The following is a 14,883-nucleotide window of genomic DNA, read 5'->3' as shown; positions in this document are numbered from 1 at the left end:
GCAGCTGGAGTACTGTGTCCAGTTTTGGGCTCCACAATTCAAAAAGGATGTGGAGAAGCTTGAGAGAGTCCAGAGAAGAGCCACGCGCATGATCAGAGGTCAGGGAAGCAGACCCTACGATGACAGGCTGAGAGCCCTGGGGCTCTTTAGCCTGAAAAAGCGCAGGCTCAGGGGTGATCTGATGGCCACCTACAAGTTTATCAGGGGTGACCACCAGCATCTGGGGGAACGTTTGTGTACCAGAGCGTCCCAAGGGATGACGAGGTCGAATGGTCACAAAGTACTTCAAGATCGTTTCAGGCTGGACATAAGGAAGAACTTCTTTACTGTCCGAGCCCCCAAGGTCTGGAACAGCCTGCCACCGGAGGTGGTTCAAGCACCTTCATTGAACACCTTCAAGATGAAACTGGATGCTTATCCTGCTGGGATCCTATGACCCCAGCTGACTTCCTGCCCTTTGGGCGGGGGGCTGGACTCAATGATCTTCCGAGGTCCCTTCCAGCCCTGATGTCTATGAAAAGCTAAAAGATAAAAGGATCTCAAGACAATGGCCTGACGTCTACCCATGATATTTCTAGGCAACACCACTGAAGCCCAAATAGACCTTATTTGAACCACTGTGTAGATTTAATAGCATATATGTTTTTAATACGCACATTTTCAGTGTTGCATTGGCTTTAGCTGGATGACTCCCATGATAGGATAGTTTCATTCTATATGATTCCAAAGATTTTACCAACTGTGTGTGTTTATAATATATATTTTAGTTACAAACAGCTAAACAGACACCCACCTATCTATAGAAAATGTGCTCTATATACTTTGCACGCAGGAATCACTTAATCCACCACTAAAGAGATGGTATTCTAATTTGAAAGGTGGCAGCTGGTGAACACCGCACAACAATAGCAATGCTATGTAGTACATTCCCATTCATGTTTATGGGAGCCATGAAGCTAACACTGAACACTGCCTTGATAATTCAGTAGTGTAATTAAAGGGTCATGGCATTAAATTTACAGCCAGGGAGGAAGTTACACTAAGCCCAATTTAAAGTTTGCCCATTTCTACAATTTGCTTCCAACAAGAAAAAATGTGACCTCTGTTGAAGTTCAAGTATTGAATCTATACAGCTTAAGCTGCTCTGTTTTAGTCCCTTTTGGAAGGATATTCCCTTCCGCAGGATGTTAATAAGTTGATGGTACCATACTAAATGGTTTTGACCTCATTAACATTATCTCCTTTCTCTTGTTTATAACCTGATCATAAACCTTCACAACTGTGCACTAAGAAAAAACATTGGATTTTAATGGCACTCCAAGGGTACAATATCTGATCACTGATTCCATGCTACACATGTCTTTCCACAGAATAACCTCACAAATAACTCTGAGGCTTTTTTTGAGTGATTACCCCAACCTTTAAAAGTTCCTGAATAAAAGTGGTGTTTTAAACAAAAACAGAATTCAGTGAGATCTACTTGGTAGGCTAGGAAATGCTTGGAAGGAGAGGAAAGATTTCTTAAGCTTGGGTTGCATTCACAAGGCTAGCTGAAAGAGAATAATTCTCATCTAGGAGGCTAATGTGTATCAAAACAACAGAGAATGAATCGCACATTTTCAGGGCAAGACAATCAGCTAATGATAAATCAGAAAAGGAATGGATTTGGTGAATTTGTTTCCTTCCTCATTTCTAAATTTTTCATAATAGATTTAAATTAGATTGGATTATAAATTGGCTGCAAATTACTCATTCACTGATCCTGTTTATTTTTGCAAAAGAAAGAAAGTCTATAAAGTAATAAGATTAACTGAAAATCAAATGAAATCACAACACGCACAGATCTCTGCATTTGTTCATGTACTAAATTGTAACAGAGTTACCGTGCTAGTGGGTTGACTGGATATTTCTTGGCACTCCTACAAATAGCTCTGCAAGGGTGCAGTTTCTTCTGGATGGGAACAACCCCCCATCTCAGAGAAAGGAAGTTACTCTCAGAGGAGGTTGCGTATGTGTTTACTGCCTCCAGGAGAGTTGGAAATGTAGCAGCAGTGCCAGTTGCAGGAAGGGAGCTGCTGCTATACCTTCTTCCAGTAATAAATAGATGTTGTCCTGTTAAGATGCATTCACACTAGTGTAATTACTCCTGGGAATCTGCATGGATGTACCAAAGTAGCACTCAGGTGCCCATGTAGTCGTGAAACAATGGGTAGAGTAAAATGCCGCAGAAGTGAGTTACTAAGTTCTCTGCCACCATCCCAAGTCAAACTATATGGTTATGTACAATTGCTTCCACAGAAAGTAAGTTGTAGAATACTCTTTCTTTCCTTGATGGAGATGTCAGAAGGGAAACTTGCTAATTGGAGGGAGGGCGGGGGTGTGGGGGAGTGTGGTGGCTAGGGAGATAATGAGAGAGCATGTTCTACAGCTGGGTGGGCAAAATATGGTCCAGGGGTTGAATCGGGCCTGCTAAGGGATTTTTTGTCCAGACTGTGGAAGGTCCCTCAGCCCCACTTGGCCCAAGCACGGGGACAGCCTGGGCTGTGGTATGTGTGGTTGGTCCCACCACCCCTGGGCATGCAGCATGTTTGGGGCAGCATGGCAACCGGACTCACTTCCTGCCAGCCCTAGCAGTGGCAGCTCCTTCCAGCAGTGGCAGCTCCTGGGCACGTGGTCAGGTGGATGGAATGAGGCCCTGGATGGGTAGGAAGCAGTGTCCAGGAGTAGGACAGTAGGGCTGGAGCCAGAGCTAGGATAGGGATTGGGATCATAGGGCTGTAAGAGCATGGGGTAGGGACCTGGGGCAGAGCCATGATCTGCTTCCCGCATGCCTCTGTGACAGGTGCTGGTTCTGGGGGCAGGGGTGTGTGGGAAGCAGATTGTGGCTCTGCCCTGGGCCCTGGCCCCTGGCCCCATGGTGTCATGGCCCCAAGATCCCAGCTGCACCCACCCATCAAAGTCCTAGATGCTGCTCCCCACCCACCTGCTTGTGGCCCCATCCCATCTGCCTGGCCACACATGGGGTAGAGCCACTTAAGGAGTTTTGGTGAACAATTCTCAGGGTGAGGGGGTGCTGACCTGGCCTGTGACAGCTCACCAAAACTCCTTAAGTGGTCTTCCAGCCCAAATAATTGCCCACCCTGCTCTACCGCAAAAAACATAGCTCTGAAGCAGCCTAGTAAGATTAACCTGAAATAGCCCACTCTGTTAGTAATTTTTTTCTGGGGAATATGTTGAGTACATTCTGCCTTTTCATTTAAGCAGGTGATTTCTACTCAACCTTGCCACCAAGACAATGGGAGCAGTTTTCTGGGAAAAGAGGATCTAAGGCAGAAGTTGTCAACTGGCGGTACGCATACCCCTGGGGGTGCTTTGAAAGGTCCCAGGTGGTACGTGGGAGTGGGAGGGGACAGAGTGCTGCCACCCTGCACCGCTGCCTTACAGGAGCAGGGCCGGGGCAGGGCAAGAGCAGGGGCGCACAGATCCTGCGCTGCTGCTGCTGCTCCACTGCTCGCCCCACCCCCGCTCCACGTCTGGCCACTCACCACCCCCTCCCTCCCCCCTCCCTCCCAACTTGGCTTCCATTCACTGGCCACCCAACACTCCTCCCCCACACTCGGCGTCCGGACACTTGGTACCCCTCCCTCCCCCACTCGGCATCCGCCCGCTTGCCAGCCCCCCCCGGGGGTACACTTATTAAAAATGTTAAACCCCCCTGATCTAGGGTATTCGCAGAGCAGCCCTGATGGTAGAAGCTTAGGAGCAACCACAGCTAGAGAGGAGGTTTGAATTGATCTATAATGTTGCTTTCCTAATAACAAAGTCAAATCTTGTGAAGGGGACACTGGAATTTATACAACATGTAGATCATGCTTGTACAGGAGGCGGATGGGACATGCATATGGTCACAGCCCTCTTTAAGATCTGAGACAATGCACTAAAAGCTCAAATTAGCTTTCAGATGGAGGCAACAGCACAAAGTCTCTAGCCTACTTGGTTGTTTACTTGTACAATCATCAGCTTGAAATAACCAATATTGATACAATGGCCTTCTCATTGAAATTTTGATTATCTGATTCTACTCAAGGTTGATTGATTAAAAGTACATGTGATGTGCTGCTGAATGGTTTCAGGAGCGTATTAATATCATTTCTCTGATGTTCACACTTCAACTGTAATGCCACTGAATCATTCATGCCACAGATCATTTCTTCCACAGGGCTCAAAAATATTTTTGATGAACAAAGATTTTGCCTTCTGGTTTATATTAAATTGCCCTAAATGTCAAGCATTTTGGAGAGAAAAAAACAACAACAAAGAAACCTCTGCAGGGAGGATGTAACCAGCACTCTTCTCTCAGCATTTTTGTTGAAGTGGAAAAAATAAATGAATAGATGCTGTCTTTCACCCTACCTTTTCTGGAACTCACGTATGCTAAAACAAGAATGTGAGGGCCCCATTTCTAAACACTGTATATTCGGGGCAGCCAGCATACAGCCCACAGGCCAAATATGGCCCATAGAGCCAGAGGGCTTTGCCTGTGCCTGCACCAGGGCCATGTAGCAAGGAAATATGCTAGGGCTGGCCAGCTGGAAGCTGCACAAGCACTACCACCATGTCCACCAACCACCTGCTCCTTGGCTGTGGTACAGGTGCACCTTCTAGCCTGTGGGGAGCTGTAGAAGGCAGGGCGAAGCAATGGTAGCGAGGAAACAGCTTCCAGCTGCCTGGCCCTGGCACAGCTCCCCACTGGCTGGAAAATATGCCAGAGACAGGGAACCAGGGGCCAAGGGAAACTGAGGTGGCATGGACACAGCTCCCAGCTGCTTGGCCACAGCAGGGGTGCAGGCAAAGCCCCCTGCCACTGACACATCACTGAATCCACTTTTCCAGGTTGTTCTGGGTCATGGCTTGTTAAAGTTGCCAGCTGCTGCTGCACATCATGAATGATTCATATAGTACAACCAGGTATGTGACTGGGGCTGAACTAGTGTGAATGAAGAACAACTCTCCTTGCTGAATATTTGACCGAATTAAAAATAAACCCATTTTAGAAGTTCAGTACTTGCACATTTGTTCTAGTGGTTCTGAGCTGTGACTGGGAATAAATGGGTCAAAATGTAGCTTCTAGAAGGGAGCATTGAAAATTATGAGGTACTCAGATCAGTTTTGCAGAGTCAAACCATTCAGGTAATTTGGATTTGCTTTTGAAAAGCATGTAAGAGGCAAAACCCACTCTTTACGCAAGTCCCTTTACTCAAGACATATTTTACAGGATGTCATGCAGCTCAAGGTAACATACAGCTCAAGGTTAGCTTTACCTTGGATACTGAAGAATAATAATATATATGGACAAATGACAATGCTTATATTCCCAGTATCCCAAAGTGAGTCACAAAGTGATGTTACATGCTGGTGCTGCAGTGACCAGGCAGATGATCATGGTAGCTGCTAGGAACAGATGTATAGCTCAGAGCGTTTCAGACATTGGGACCTGTGTTAGTCACGGAAGCTATGCTGACCAGGATGCAAGGGTTATCTGGAATGCTTTTGAAAAGGGTCATCATGGGACCTTAAACTTCTCTCTGGAAAACTGCCAGGTACATGCAGGAGGGACATCTGATTTCTCCTCTAAAGGGCAGTTTCTCTAGTAATGCAGCTTTTCCATGTAGTACTACATTGCAATGTCAGCATGTCCCCAAGCCCCGGAGAGGGACTCGAACCCAGAGGCAAGAGTGCTTCTAATTGAGCCATTATGACAGAACCACTAACAGCTCCATTTCCTATTAAAAAGATGGCATTTCTCTTGTCTCTAAACCACAAGCACCAAGAATTGTTCACAAAGGAAATTTATTTTTCTGTTGTGTTCAGCATTATTTTCACAGCATAAATCTTGGTGTGATCAATCTCCTTTTTGCTTTTAGAAGGAAGTTTAAAGGCTCAAGCGCCTGCCATTTTTTATATATTTTAGCACAACATGCTTATGAAATGAGCGACTTGAAGCAGGTGTGAGTTTCAAATAGGTCAGTTGGCCTTAAAAGTGACCAAGGATTTTACTGCCGTGATTTTTACTGCCACATATGCACATCCATCCATGCCTATGTCAGAAGAAAGTCTGGAAACCAGCAGTTCCAAATGTCAAGAGCATCAGGGTGAGTTCAAAACAACCTCAGTGACAACAGGAGAATCTCCTTCCCTTGTCCCTGAGCAAAAGAGGTGAATGCAAAGCAGACAGAGAAAAGTAAACACACTGATAACATAAATGAATCCGTTATTCAGCTTTGGTCATAAATAGAGTATCCAGAACACAGACCTTGTCTGCATCACTGAGGACTCTCATTTAATGAAGTCCTAGCTCTTAAAGAGCCCCGACATCCTAACAGACGTGAAATATTCCCATCAAAATTTGCAAGCACTTAACTTTAGCCTTGGGTTTAAGACTCAGCATTTCCAAAAACATGACTCATGCACATAAGAGTTTAGTGAATGAGGAAAAGATGGAGACCTTAGGGGCTCAGATATCAGAATGGAAATGCTTAGTATAGACAGAAAACATAAATCTAGTATGCACTCATTCCTTGTACAGTTCTTGCTGTCTCTTTAAAGCATGTCAGACCAGCTTGGCTATAAATAGAAAACAAAGGACAAAAATAGCCACACAAGTGTAGCTGCAAAGGATATCGAAGGAACACAGTGTTTCCAAAGTACTGGAAGTGAAGCCCCTGGAGTGAGAAGAAACAAACAAACCAAGGAGTCCTTGGCAGGAGGGAAAACAGTCTGGGAACCCAGATGAAAAAAAGCAAAGAAAACAAGACCTAATTTCACACCACAGACTCCTTTCCTATCAGTAGCTTTTGTATATCATACACACAAAGAGATGATGAAGGCTAGAGAAATACATTTGGAAACATAAGTCATTTATAAGCCAGTACCTGGCAGCCATTATATCAACCTTATGGCAGACAAAGTATCCTGCTGCCAGAGCAAGGCTGGGGGAGAAAAAAGAACCAGGTACAATTTGTGTCCATCCTCTGTCATGTATCTGAGCTTAGGTTTTGTAAGAGGTTTGCAGTATTGCTGACAGAATGGTTCAGGCAAGAATCTAAACTCATGTGCACATGGGACATTTGAGCCCATGGAAATGAGCTGTGCTGTGCAAGTTACAAGCCTGTGCTACACCCAGGACTTGGATAAAGGACACATTTATGCCGGTGTAATTTATATTGGTTTTGTATAAGATACAGAGGCATAACTGGGCAGATCTGCACACCCATGCTCCCCTCCCCCTGCACCTTCCTTCTCTCTCTGGCCCTGGCATTGGGTAGGGCAGAAGACCAGTGGTGTCATAGGGGTAGGAGCTGGTGATTTGCGACCGTTGGGTGGAAATGTTACCTCTTTTTTTCTGCTGCTAGCATGTTGAAAAGCCCCAAACACACCAGTTTTTGGTGCCAAAAAAACAGGTTGCCATCTCCTCTCCAGCTCCAACTCATATGTTGCTGCTGCTACTCTGTCTTCCCCACTGCCAGAGCTACTTCATGGAAGATGCAGCAGGAAGTGGGAGGCAAGGCACTTCTCCCTGCCCCTACAGTTTCATTCTGGTGGCCCTCTCCTTAGGCAGCACCTGAGACTCATGCCCTACTAACCCACCTATTCTTACGCTACTGCACTAATACAAATTACAATGGGATCCAGAGCAGACAGATGAGCAGTTATTCCAGGCTAGCTGCTTGCAGTTATTGCTATTAAAGTACCACATCTACTCACTGGCAGGGCAGCAGGGAATAGCTTGTATGCACTGAGCTAACGGCTGCCAGACATACACTAGTGTGGTATTATTTTTTATCTTTTTTCTACACCAGAAAGTATGTACTGACATTACACTTAGCAGTTTGGGAGGTTAGATTGGATAAAAAAATTGTCACCCATTGAGAGAGTCCTGAGGAGAGCCACATGCATGATTAGAGGTCAAGAGAACAGGCCTTATGAAGAAAGGCTGAGAGGCATGGGACTCTTCAGCCTGGAGAAGCGAAGGCTCAGGGGTGACTTGGTGGCAGCCTATAAGTATATAAGGGATTGTGCATAAGGATGGGGAGAATGTCTGTTCACCAAGGCACCCAAAGGGAAGACAAGGTCTAAGGGTCACAAACTGCTGGAAGACTGTTTTAGACTGGACATAAGGAAAAACTTCTTTACTGTCCAAGTCTCCAGAGCCTGGAATAGACTCCCCCCAGAAATGGTGCAAGCACTTACTCTGGATACCTTTAAGAAATGCTTGAATGCTTATCTTGCTGGGGTGGGGTGATCTCACCCCAGCTGAGTTCCTACCCCTTGGGCAGGGAGTTGGACCCAATGATCTTGTGAGGCCCTAATGTCTATGAAATCTATGAACCCACTTTAACTTCATGATTCCTCACTTGAATCTTCCTTTTCGCAAATTAATTGCAGAACAAATTTAGGCCAGGTACAGGCACTTGCAGGATCTGATCTACAATCATACTCTAAAGGAGTATCTAGAAGTCACCGTACGGTAATGTTGCTGTGGCACTGTGCTTTAGTACTTCCTTTTGGAAATACTAAAGCATGGCGCAGTATGGTTGGTTACAGCTCTGTGTGCACAGTGCACAGTTAAATTTTGACACTATGTCACTGTAGTGGCACGCTATACCTGGGAGCATGCTGCAAATATTGTGTAGACATGCATGATCACTACATTGCTGTAGCACATTGTATGGTGACATAGCATGTCTTATGTCAGCGTAGGGTGATGTATAGACATGCCCCAAGTGGTGCAATGGTAGATTGGGTGTTGATCTTACAGATGTTTGCCAGTGCTAAGTCAGGATAGGGGGAGGGGCGGGAGGGATCAGGAGTGCTAGCAGGTATGAGGGGGTGGTTGGTGGGATTGGTGGGCTACCAGGTCTGCAGCAGGAGGTGGCGGTTGGTGGGATTCACAGGGGAGGTGTGTTTAGCAGGATCAGAGGCTAGCAGGTCCATGAGGGGGTAGTTGGGATCAGGGGGACCAGTGGGTCCATGGAGGGGGAGGGTTTTGGAATCAGGGGGGCTTGGCTAGTCCTCAGGGTGACTTGGTTGGTCCTCAGGGCGGGGGGTTTCCATCTGGGGGTGGGGAGGGTTAGGGGGCTAAAAATAGCCTGTAGGAAGAGTTGGGGGAGGAAAAGTACAGCCCCAGGGCTGGGGCAAGAGCCTGGGCTTCCCTATTTGCAGGGTGGTACCCTGAATGGGTACACACTATGGCCTCCTTTACACATGCTCTGGAGGTGGAGGGGGCACTTTAATTAAAGTGGCTCCAAAAGACACTCTAATTAAAGCACCTGCAGTATCTTGTGTATTCAGTGTCCTGTGCTTCCAAATGGCCACAGGGGCACTTTAACGAAAGCTAGTTTGATGAGCTTTTGTTCAAGTGCTCCCACCACTATTTTGAAGTGCGGGGGCACTGAATATAGGAGATGTGGAGGCTGCTAAAGTGTGCTAATAAGCATGCTCCAGCAGACATGATTAATTGAGTCTGCACTGGTGGTCTGTAATTACAGCAGGCCAGAGCATCCACCTCCCAAATCTACAGGCACCGATTTGGTAGACTGGCATATCCCATGCTTGATCTAACTTCATTCGCCTCTCAGGTAAACTAAATTAGATTGGGCAGGCCCATTTTTTGCCTGATCTAAGCGTCAGAGAACACCTGTACAGTTTGACACTTATATCAACCTAACTAGGGATTTAAGTGTAAGGTCTGCACATGAGCGAACCAATAAGAAGCAAGTGAACAGACATTCACTTTGATTCCAGAAATGCAGCCACATGCATGTGGATTTGGGGCACCATTTCTGGAGTGTTAACTGGCTCCACAGGGGAAAATCTAGCTGTTTAGCACTGTAGGAAGCAACTAGACAAATGTTTTGCCAAGATCCAGCAGGTTGTAGTTGGCTGTACCTATAACCAAGCACAAATCAATTTGAGGAGGAATAATAAGCTCCCAAGTAGGTGTGGCTATATCAGATACTTAAATCCAACCCCTTTCCAAATCAGGGGCATGGGGTGGGGAAGGAGGAGGAGGAGAAATTAAGATTTTTCTGTCTCTCCCCCTACAGTTTTAGTCCTGCATAGAGGAAGCAGTCTTACTTGTACCTACATCTGTAGTGTCATACAAACAGCACTTCTGAGATCCTGCCCTGAGATGCTGGAACACCCACAAATCCTACATTTCCATTCTTCAGGGTGTGAATAATTTGTAAAGTGTTGGTAGCCCTTAATCCAGTCTGTATCTGCAGTCCTCATTCAACTTCAAAACCAGTCCCTACTAGGGCTGTGCAAAGCTTCAGTAGCCGATTCGATTCAGAGAAGATTCAGCCCAATTCAGTGGCTGAATCTCTGAAACCAAAGAGAATTGGGAGACCAATTAAAAGGTCCGAATCAAATCAGAAACCTCCAAATTGATTTGGAAAAGATTCAGCCTGATTTGGAGATTTGCCCATAGACTTCCACTATCTTCTGGAAGGACTAGACACTTTTAAATCTGCAGGTCCAGATGCACCCAACCCAAGGGTGTTGAGGGAACTGGCAGGGGTCATCGCGGAGCCTTTGGCCCGGCTGTAAGAGCATTCGTGGTCATCTGGCCAGGTGCCGGGGGATTGGAAACTGGCTAATGTGGTCCCTATTTTTAAGAAGGGGAGGAAGGAGGACCCAAGTAATTATAGGCCTGTAAGCTTCACCTCAGTGCTCGGGAAGCTCTTGGAGAGAATCATCAAGGAGCATATCTGTGGGGGGCCTGCAGGGGAGATCATGCTCAGGGGCAATCAGCATGGCTTCACCAAAGACAGGTCCTGCCAGACCAACCTGATTGCCTTTTATGACCAAGTAACTAAATCCTTGGATGACAGTGTCACTGTGGACATAGTCTTTCTAGACTTTAAGAACGCCTTTGACACTGTCTCTCACCCCATCCTCATCGATACATTAAGTGACTGCGGCATTGATGCCTGCACAGTCGGATGGGTAAAAAATTGGCTGATGGGGTGAGGGCTGTCAGTGCTCTTCCACTAAAACAGTTGTTAAAATACACTCAAGAGGTTCAAGGATGAGGACCATGCCTTCTACTACAAAAGTGGGCAGACGAGAACAGGATGGGGTTCAACGTAGATAAATGCAGGGTGCTGCACCTTGGGAGAAGGAATCCACAGCATACATACAGGTTGGGGAGTTCCCTTCTTGAAAGCACAGAGGCGGAACGGGATCTTGGAGTCATTATTGACTCCAAGATGAACATGAACCACCAATGCCAGACCACAGCCAGCAAGGCCAGCCATACCTTGTCATGCATCCAAAGGTGCATCTCAAGCCGGTCCAGAGAGGTGATACTCCCCTCTATGCGACTTTGGTCAGGCCGCAGTTGGAGTACTGCGTCCAGTACTGGGCACAACACTTCAAAAGGGATGTGGCCAGCCTGGAGAGGGTTCAGAGGAGGGCCACCCGCTTGGTGAGAGGGCAGCAGGACAGGCCTTATGAGGAAAGACTGAAGGACCTGAACCTGTTCAGCCTCAGTAAGAGGAGGCTGAGGGGGGACCTGGTGGCTGCCTACAAGCTCATCAAGGGGGATCAACAGCAAACAGGCAGAGCTCTTTTCTCCCCAGCACCACCTGGGGTGACGAGGAACAGCGGTCATAAGCTGATGGAGAATAGGTTTAGGTTAGAGATCAGAAGGCAATATTTTACAGTTAGGGTGGCCAAAATCTAGAACCAACTTCCCAGGGAAGTGGTCCTCGCCCCTACCTTGGGCAAATTCAAGAGGAGGTTGAATGATCACCTGTCTGGGGTCTTGTGAACCCGGTATTCATTCCTGCCTGTGGAGGGGGTCAGGCTAGATGATCTGTTCAGGTCCCTCCTGACCCTAGCTACTATGAAACTATGTGTCATAACCAAATGAGTTGAGTGCTTATATCACAGTGGAAGGTTTCATTGAGTTGATGTCCATAACGCTGTGGGGTTTCCCGCCACAGTGGAATTTTCCGCCACGGTAGAAAACCCCGGTGCAGTGAAAAGTTCCCACCGGCTTTATGCAAACACGCATACCACCATTGGCCAGTTCCAAATTATTCATATTTGGCGACTAGTGATTGGCTTGTTAGTCATATAAAAGTTAAAGCAGTTTCTGCCCAAGTCGGAGAACTCCGCGCACATCTCGGAGTGAACTTGGCGGACTGATCACCCACCTACGACTCCCCATCCTCGACTGTCCCGACATACCCCCGACCCTGGTACTGCCGTAAGCCGGTTACAGAAATTTCTTCTCGTCTCATCTTGTTTCTCTCGCATCTTTGAGAGTGTCTTTTCTGCATTTGTAACTGCAAGTAAGCTAGTCAACTCTTCCTACGCTGTATACACCGACTGCGTAAGTAAACAATCTCTTTTTTTTCAACCAGTATGCTTCAGTGCCTAATTCCGCTCCATCGGTAAAAGTATCCGCCTGCCGTTTCGGGGCTACTGGCCATAGCCCGGCCTACCACTTTACCGCCACATGGCATCACGAACAGGATCTGGGGAAGACATGATGGAGTCGGAACTAGTTGGGAACTGCCCATGGCGCAGTGGGTAACACCACGGGATGAATGAACTTCAGCTCCTTCCTCCCAAAAGGTATTGCCAAAAATAAATAACAATTGAAAGTTTGTTCAAGCCCATCAGCAGCTACCTTTCGATAAAAGGGGAAGAGGGAGTTTTAAGAGAATGGGAAGCACATCTTCGTCCCGGAGCGTTCGGGTGCGTGATGAGCAGTGAGCAGATCCTATTTAGGCCCCGAGGCGAAGTAGGCACCGTATCCTTCACCGGAGTCAGATCAGCGGGTGGAGCAGACCCAACTCTCGCCCGGGAGTACGCCTGGTGTATAAGATATGTGCGGGAGGGCGGAGAACTGATGCCAGTCAACCGGTTTAATCCCCTGGCTTTGGCGCCTGGGTCGAGAGGCCACGAGTTTCTCTCAGATCTCCGAGAAAGATTGGAGACGGAGGGCTGCATCACGACACGATGGGCAGGTCCGGAATGGGATAAGGGAAAAATGTTGAATATAATGTTCCGCACCATAACAACTCTGTTGCGGGAGAACGCCGATCTAGAGACCCAACTGCTCAATGCTGCTTGGGCGGCCAAAGAGACGGCGGTGAAAGAAAACCCCGAGCTGCCGCCATTCCAAGATGGCGCCGGAGAAGAAGAGAAGTGCGTGGAAATTTCTGGGGAAGAAGGGGCGGTGACGCGACCCGCAGTGACATCACCTTCGACGTTCCGGCCCTCTTGCGGAGGGGAGGGGTTGTATCCACTCCTTCCATTAGATACATATGCTCTCTCAGTAGCCGTACACCCCCTTTTTTTTTTTGCGAGATGAGTCATCGAGGCACGGGGTGCAACCGGAACTGCCGCATACCGCACCCGCATGCGAGAAGAACTGCAGGAATTGTGCTGAGAATCAAGAATAAGCCCTGAAGAACCGCTAGCCGTATGGCTGGGACGCCTGGTCGTGGAGTTCGGATCAGATTTGCTGAACCTAGAGGAGGCTGATTTTCTAACCCGTCAAGCCTCATGGAGTGGGGGGCACGCCACTGACCTGGACGTGGTAAAGGGTAACGCTCATTGGCCCATCCCGCTTCCAGTGCTCGTTGCAGGCCAAGTTAGCCACAAGTCTCATGTGTGGCATGACGGTAAACTGGGAGAAGCCAGTGCGGAACAACTTTTGCTGGCTATAATCGGGGTTTCATACTGCTCTTGGAACCCAAGAGTGCATCAGCTGGGACTCACACAGGCCCAATGCAACGGAAGATGACCTCACCGCCACTTGAGAAACCCTAGAGCTCTCCTGGCAACCCTCAAAGCTATAGAGACCTATGTGGAAGTCTATGGAGGAGAGAATACTGCAGCGCTCCGGCTTTTCCTCAGCCCAGTGGCTGGTCAACCTGCGAGTAATCTCTTAGGTTGACTCTCGCGACTGCGGATCCTTATGAAGTCGGACGCAAGAATCTCCAGCGACTCAGAACATCAACCCGCTGCATACCTGATAGAGGCCCAGGACACGAGATGTCATGAGTCTGACTCTCGACGAACATTGCAATCGTTGCCGCAGAGGACACCAGAAGAACGAGCCATGTTTGGATTTTTCCTACACCGTTCTAGGCTCACTAAGCGGCAGCTGCGCATCCTAGGAGACGAGGGACAATGGCAGCTAGCATGTGAGCTAGGCTTCCAACATGCAAAAGACTGAGTCCATAAGTGTACAGGAAAAGGATCAACAAAGCGAAACCACCTCCGAGCACCTGCATCGTGTGCTTTAAAGGGGGCGAGAAGCAGTGGCAAATCTTTGTCTACCATCACTAGCTATTCTGTTGTTTACGGCTAATAAATTAACTGCTCAGAAACCTTTTCTTCACAGGTTCGAGACTTGGGATACGTGACGGTAGCAGACCGAGAGAGAGAGAGAGAAAGAGAGCATCACAAGAGATGCAGGAGCCCGATGTGTGACATCGCCATGACACCCACTGAAACCCTTGTAGTTGAACTTTTTATAACTAATCTAGTTATGTGTCTTTGTGTTTGTATTGGTTATTATTTGGTCCGGTCTATTAAGAGCGAACTTGATCTATTGTTTGCCTATGTGTACACCAGTTTGCCATATGAAACCCCTGAGCGAGACGATGATGACTTAAACGGCTTACATGTGGTCTAGTTCCAACTGTGCCATAGGCAGGGGGGCATGTCATAACCAAATGAGTTGAGTGCCTATGTCACAGTGGAAGGTTCCATTGATTTGATGTCCATAATGCTGTGGGGTTTCCCGCCACAGTGGAATTTTCCACCACGGTAGAAAACCCCGGTGCAGTGAAAAGC

This window comes from Alligator sinensis, unplaced genomic scaffold, assembly GCF_000455745.1.
Source record: "Alligator sinensis unplaced genomic scaffold, ASM45574v1 scaffold342_1, whole genome shotgun sequence".
In the NCBI taxonomy this organism is placed as follows: domain Eukaryota; kingdom Metazoa; phylum Chordata; order Crocodylia; family Alligatoridae; genus Alligator; species Alligator sinensis.
Note: the sequence above shows the minus strand (reverse complement) of the source record.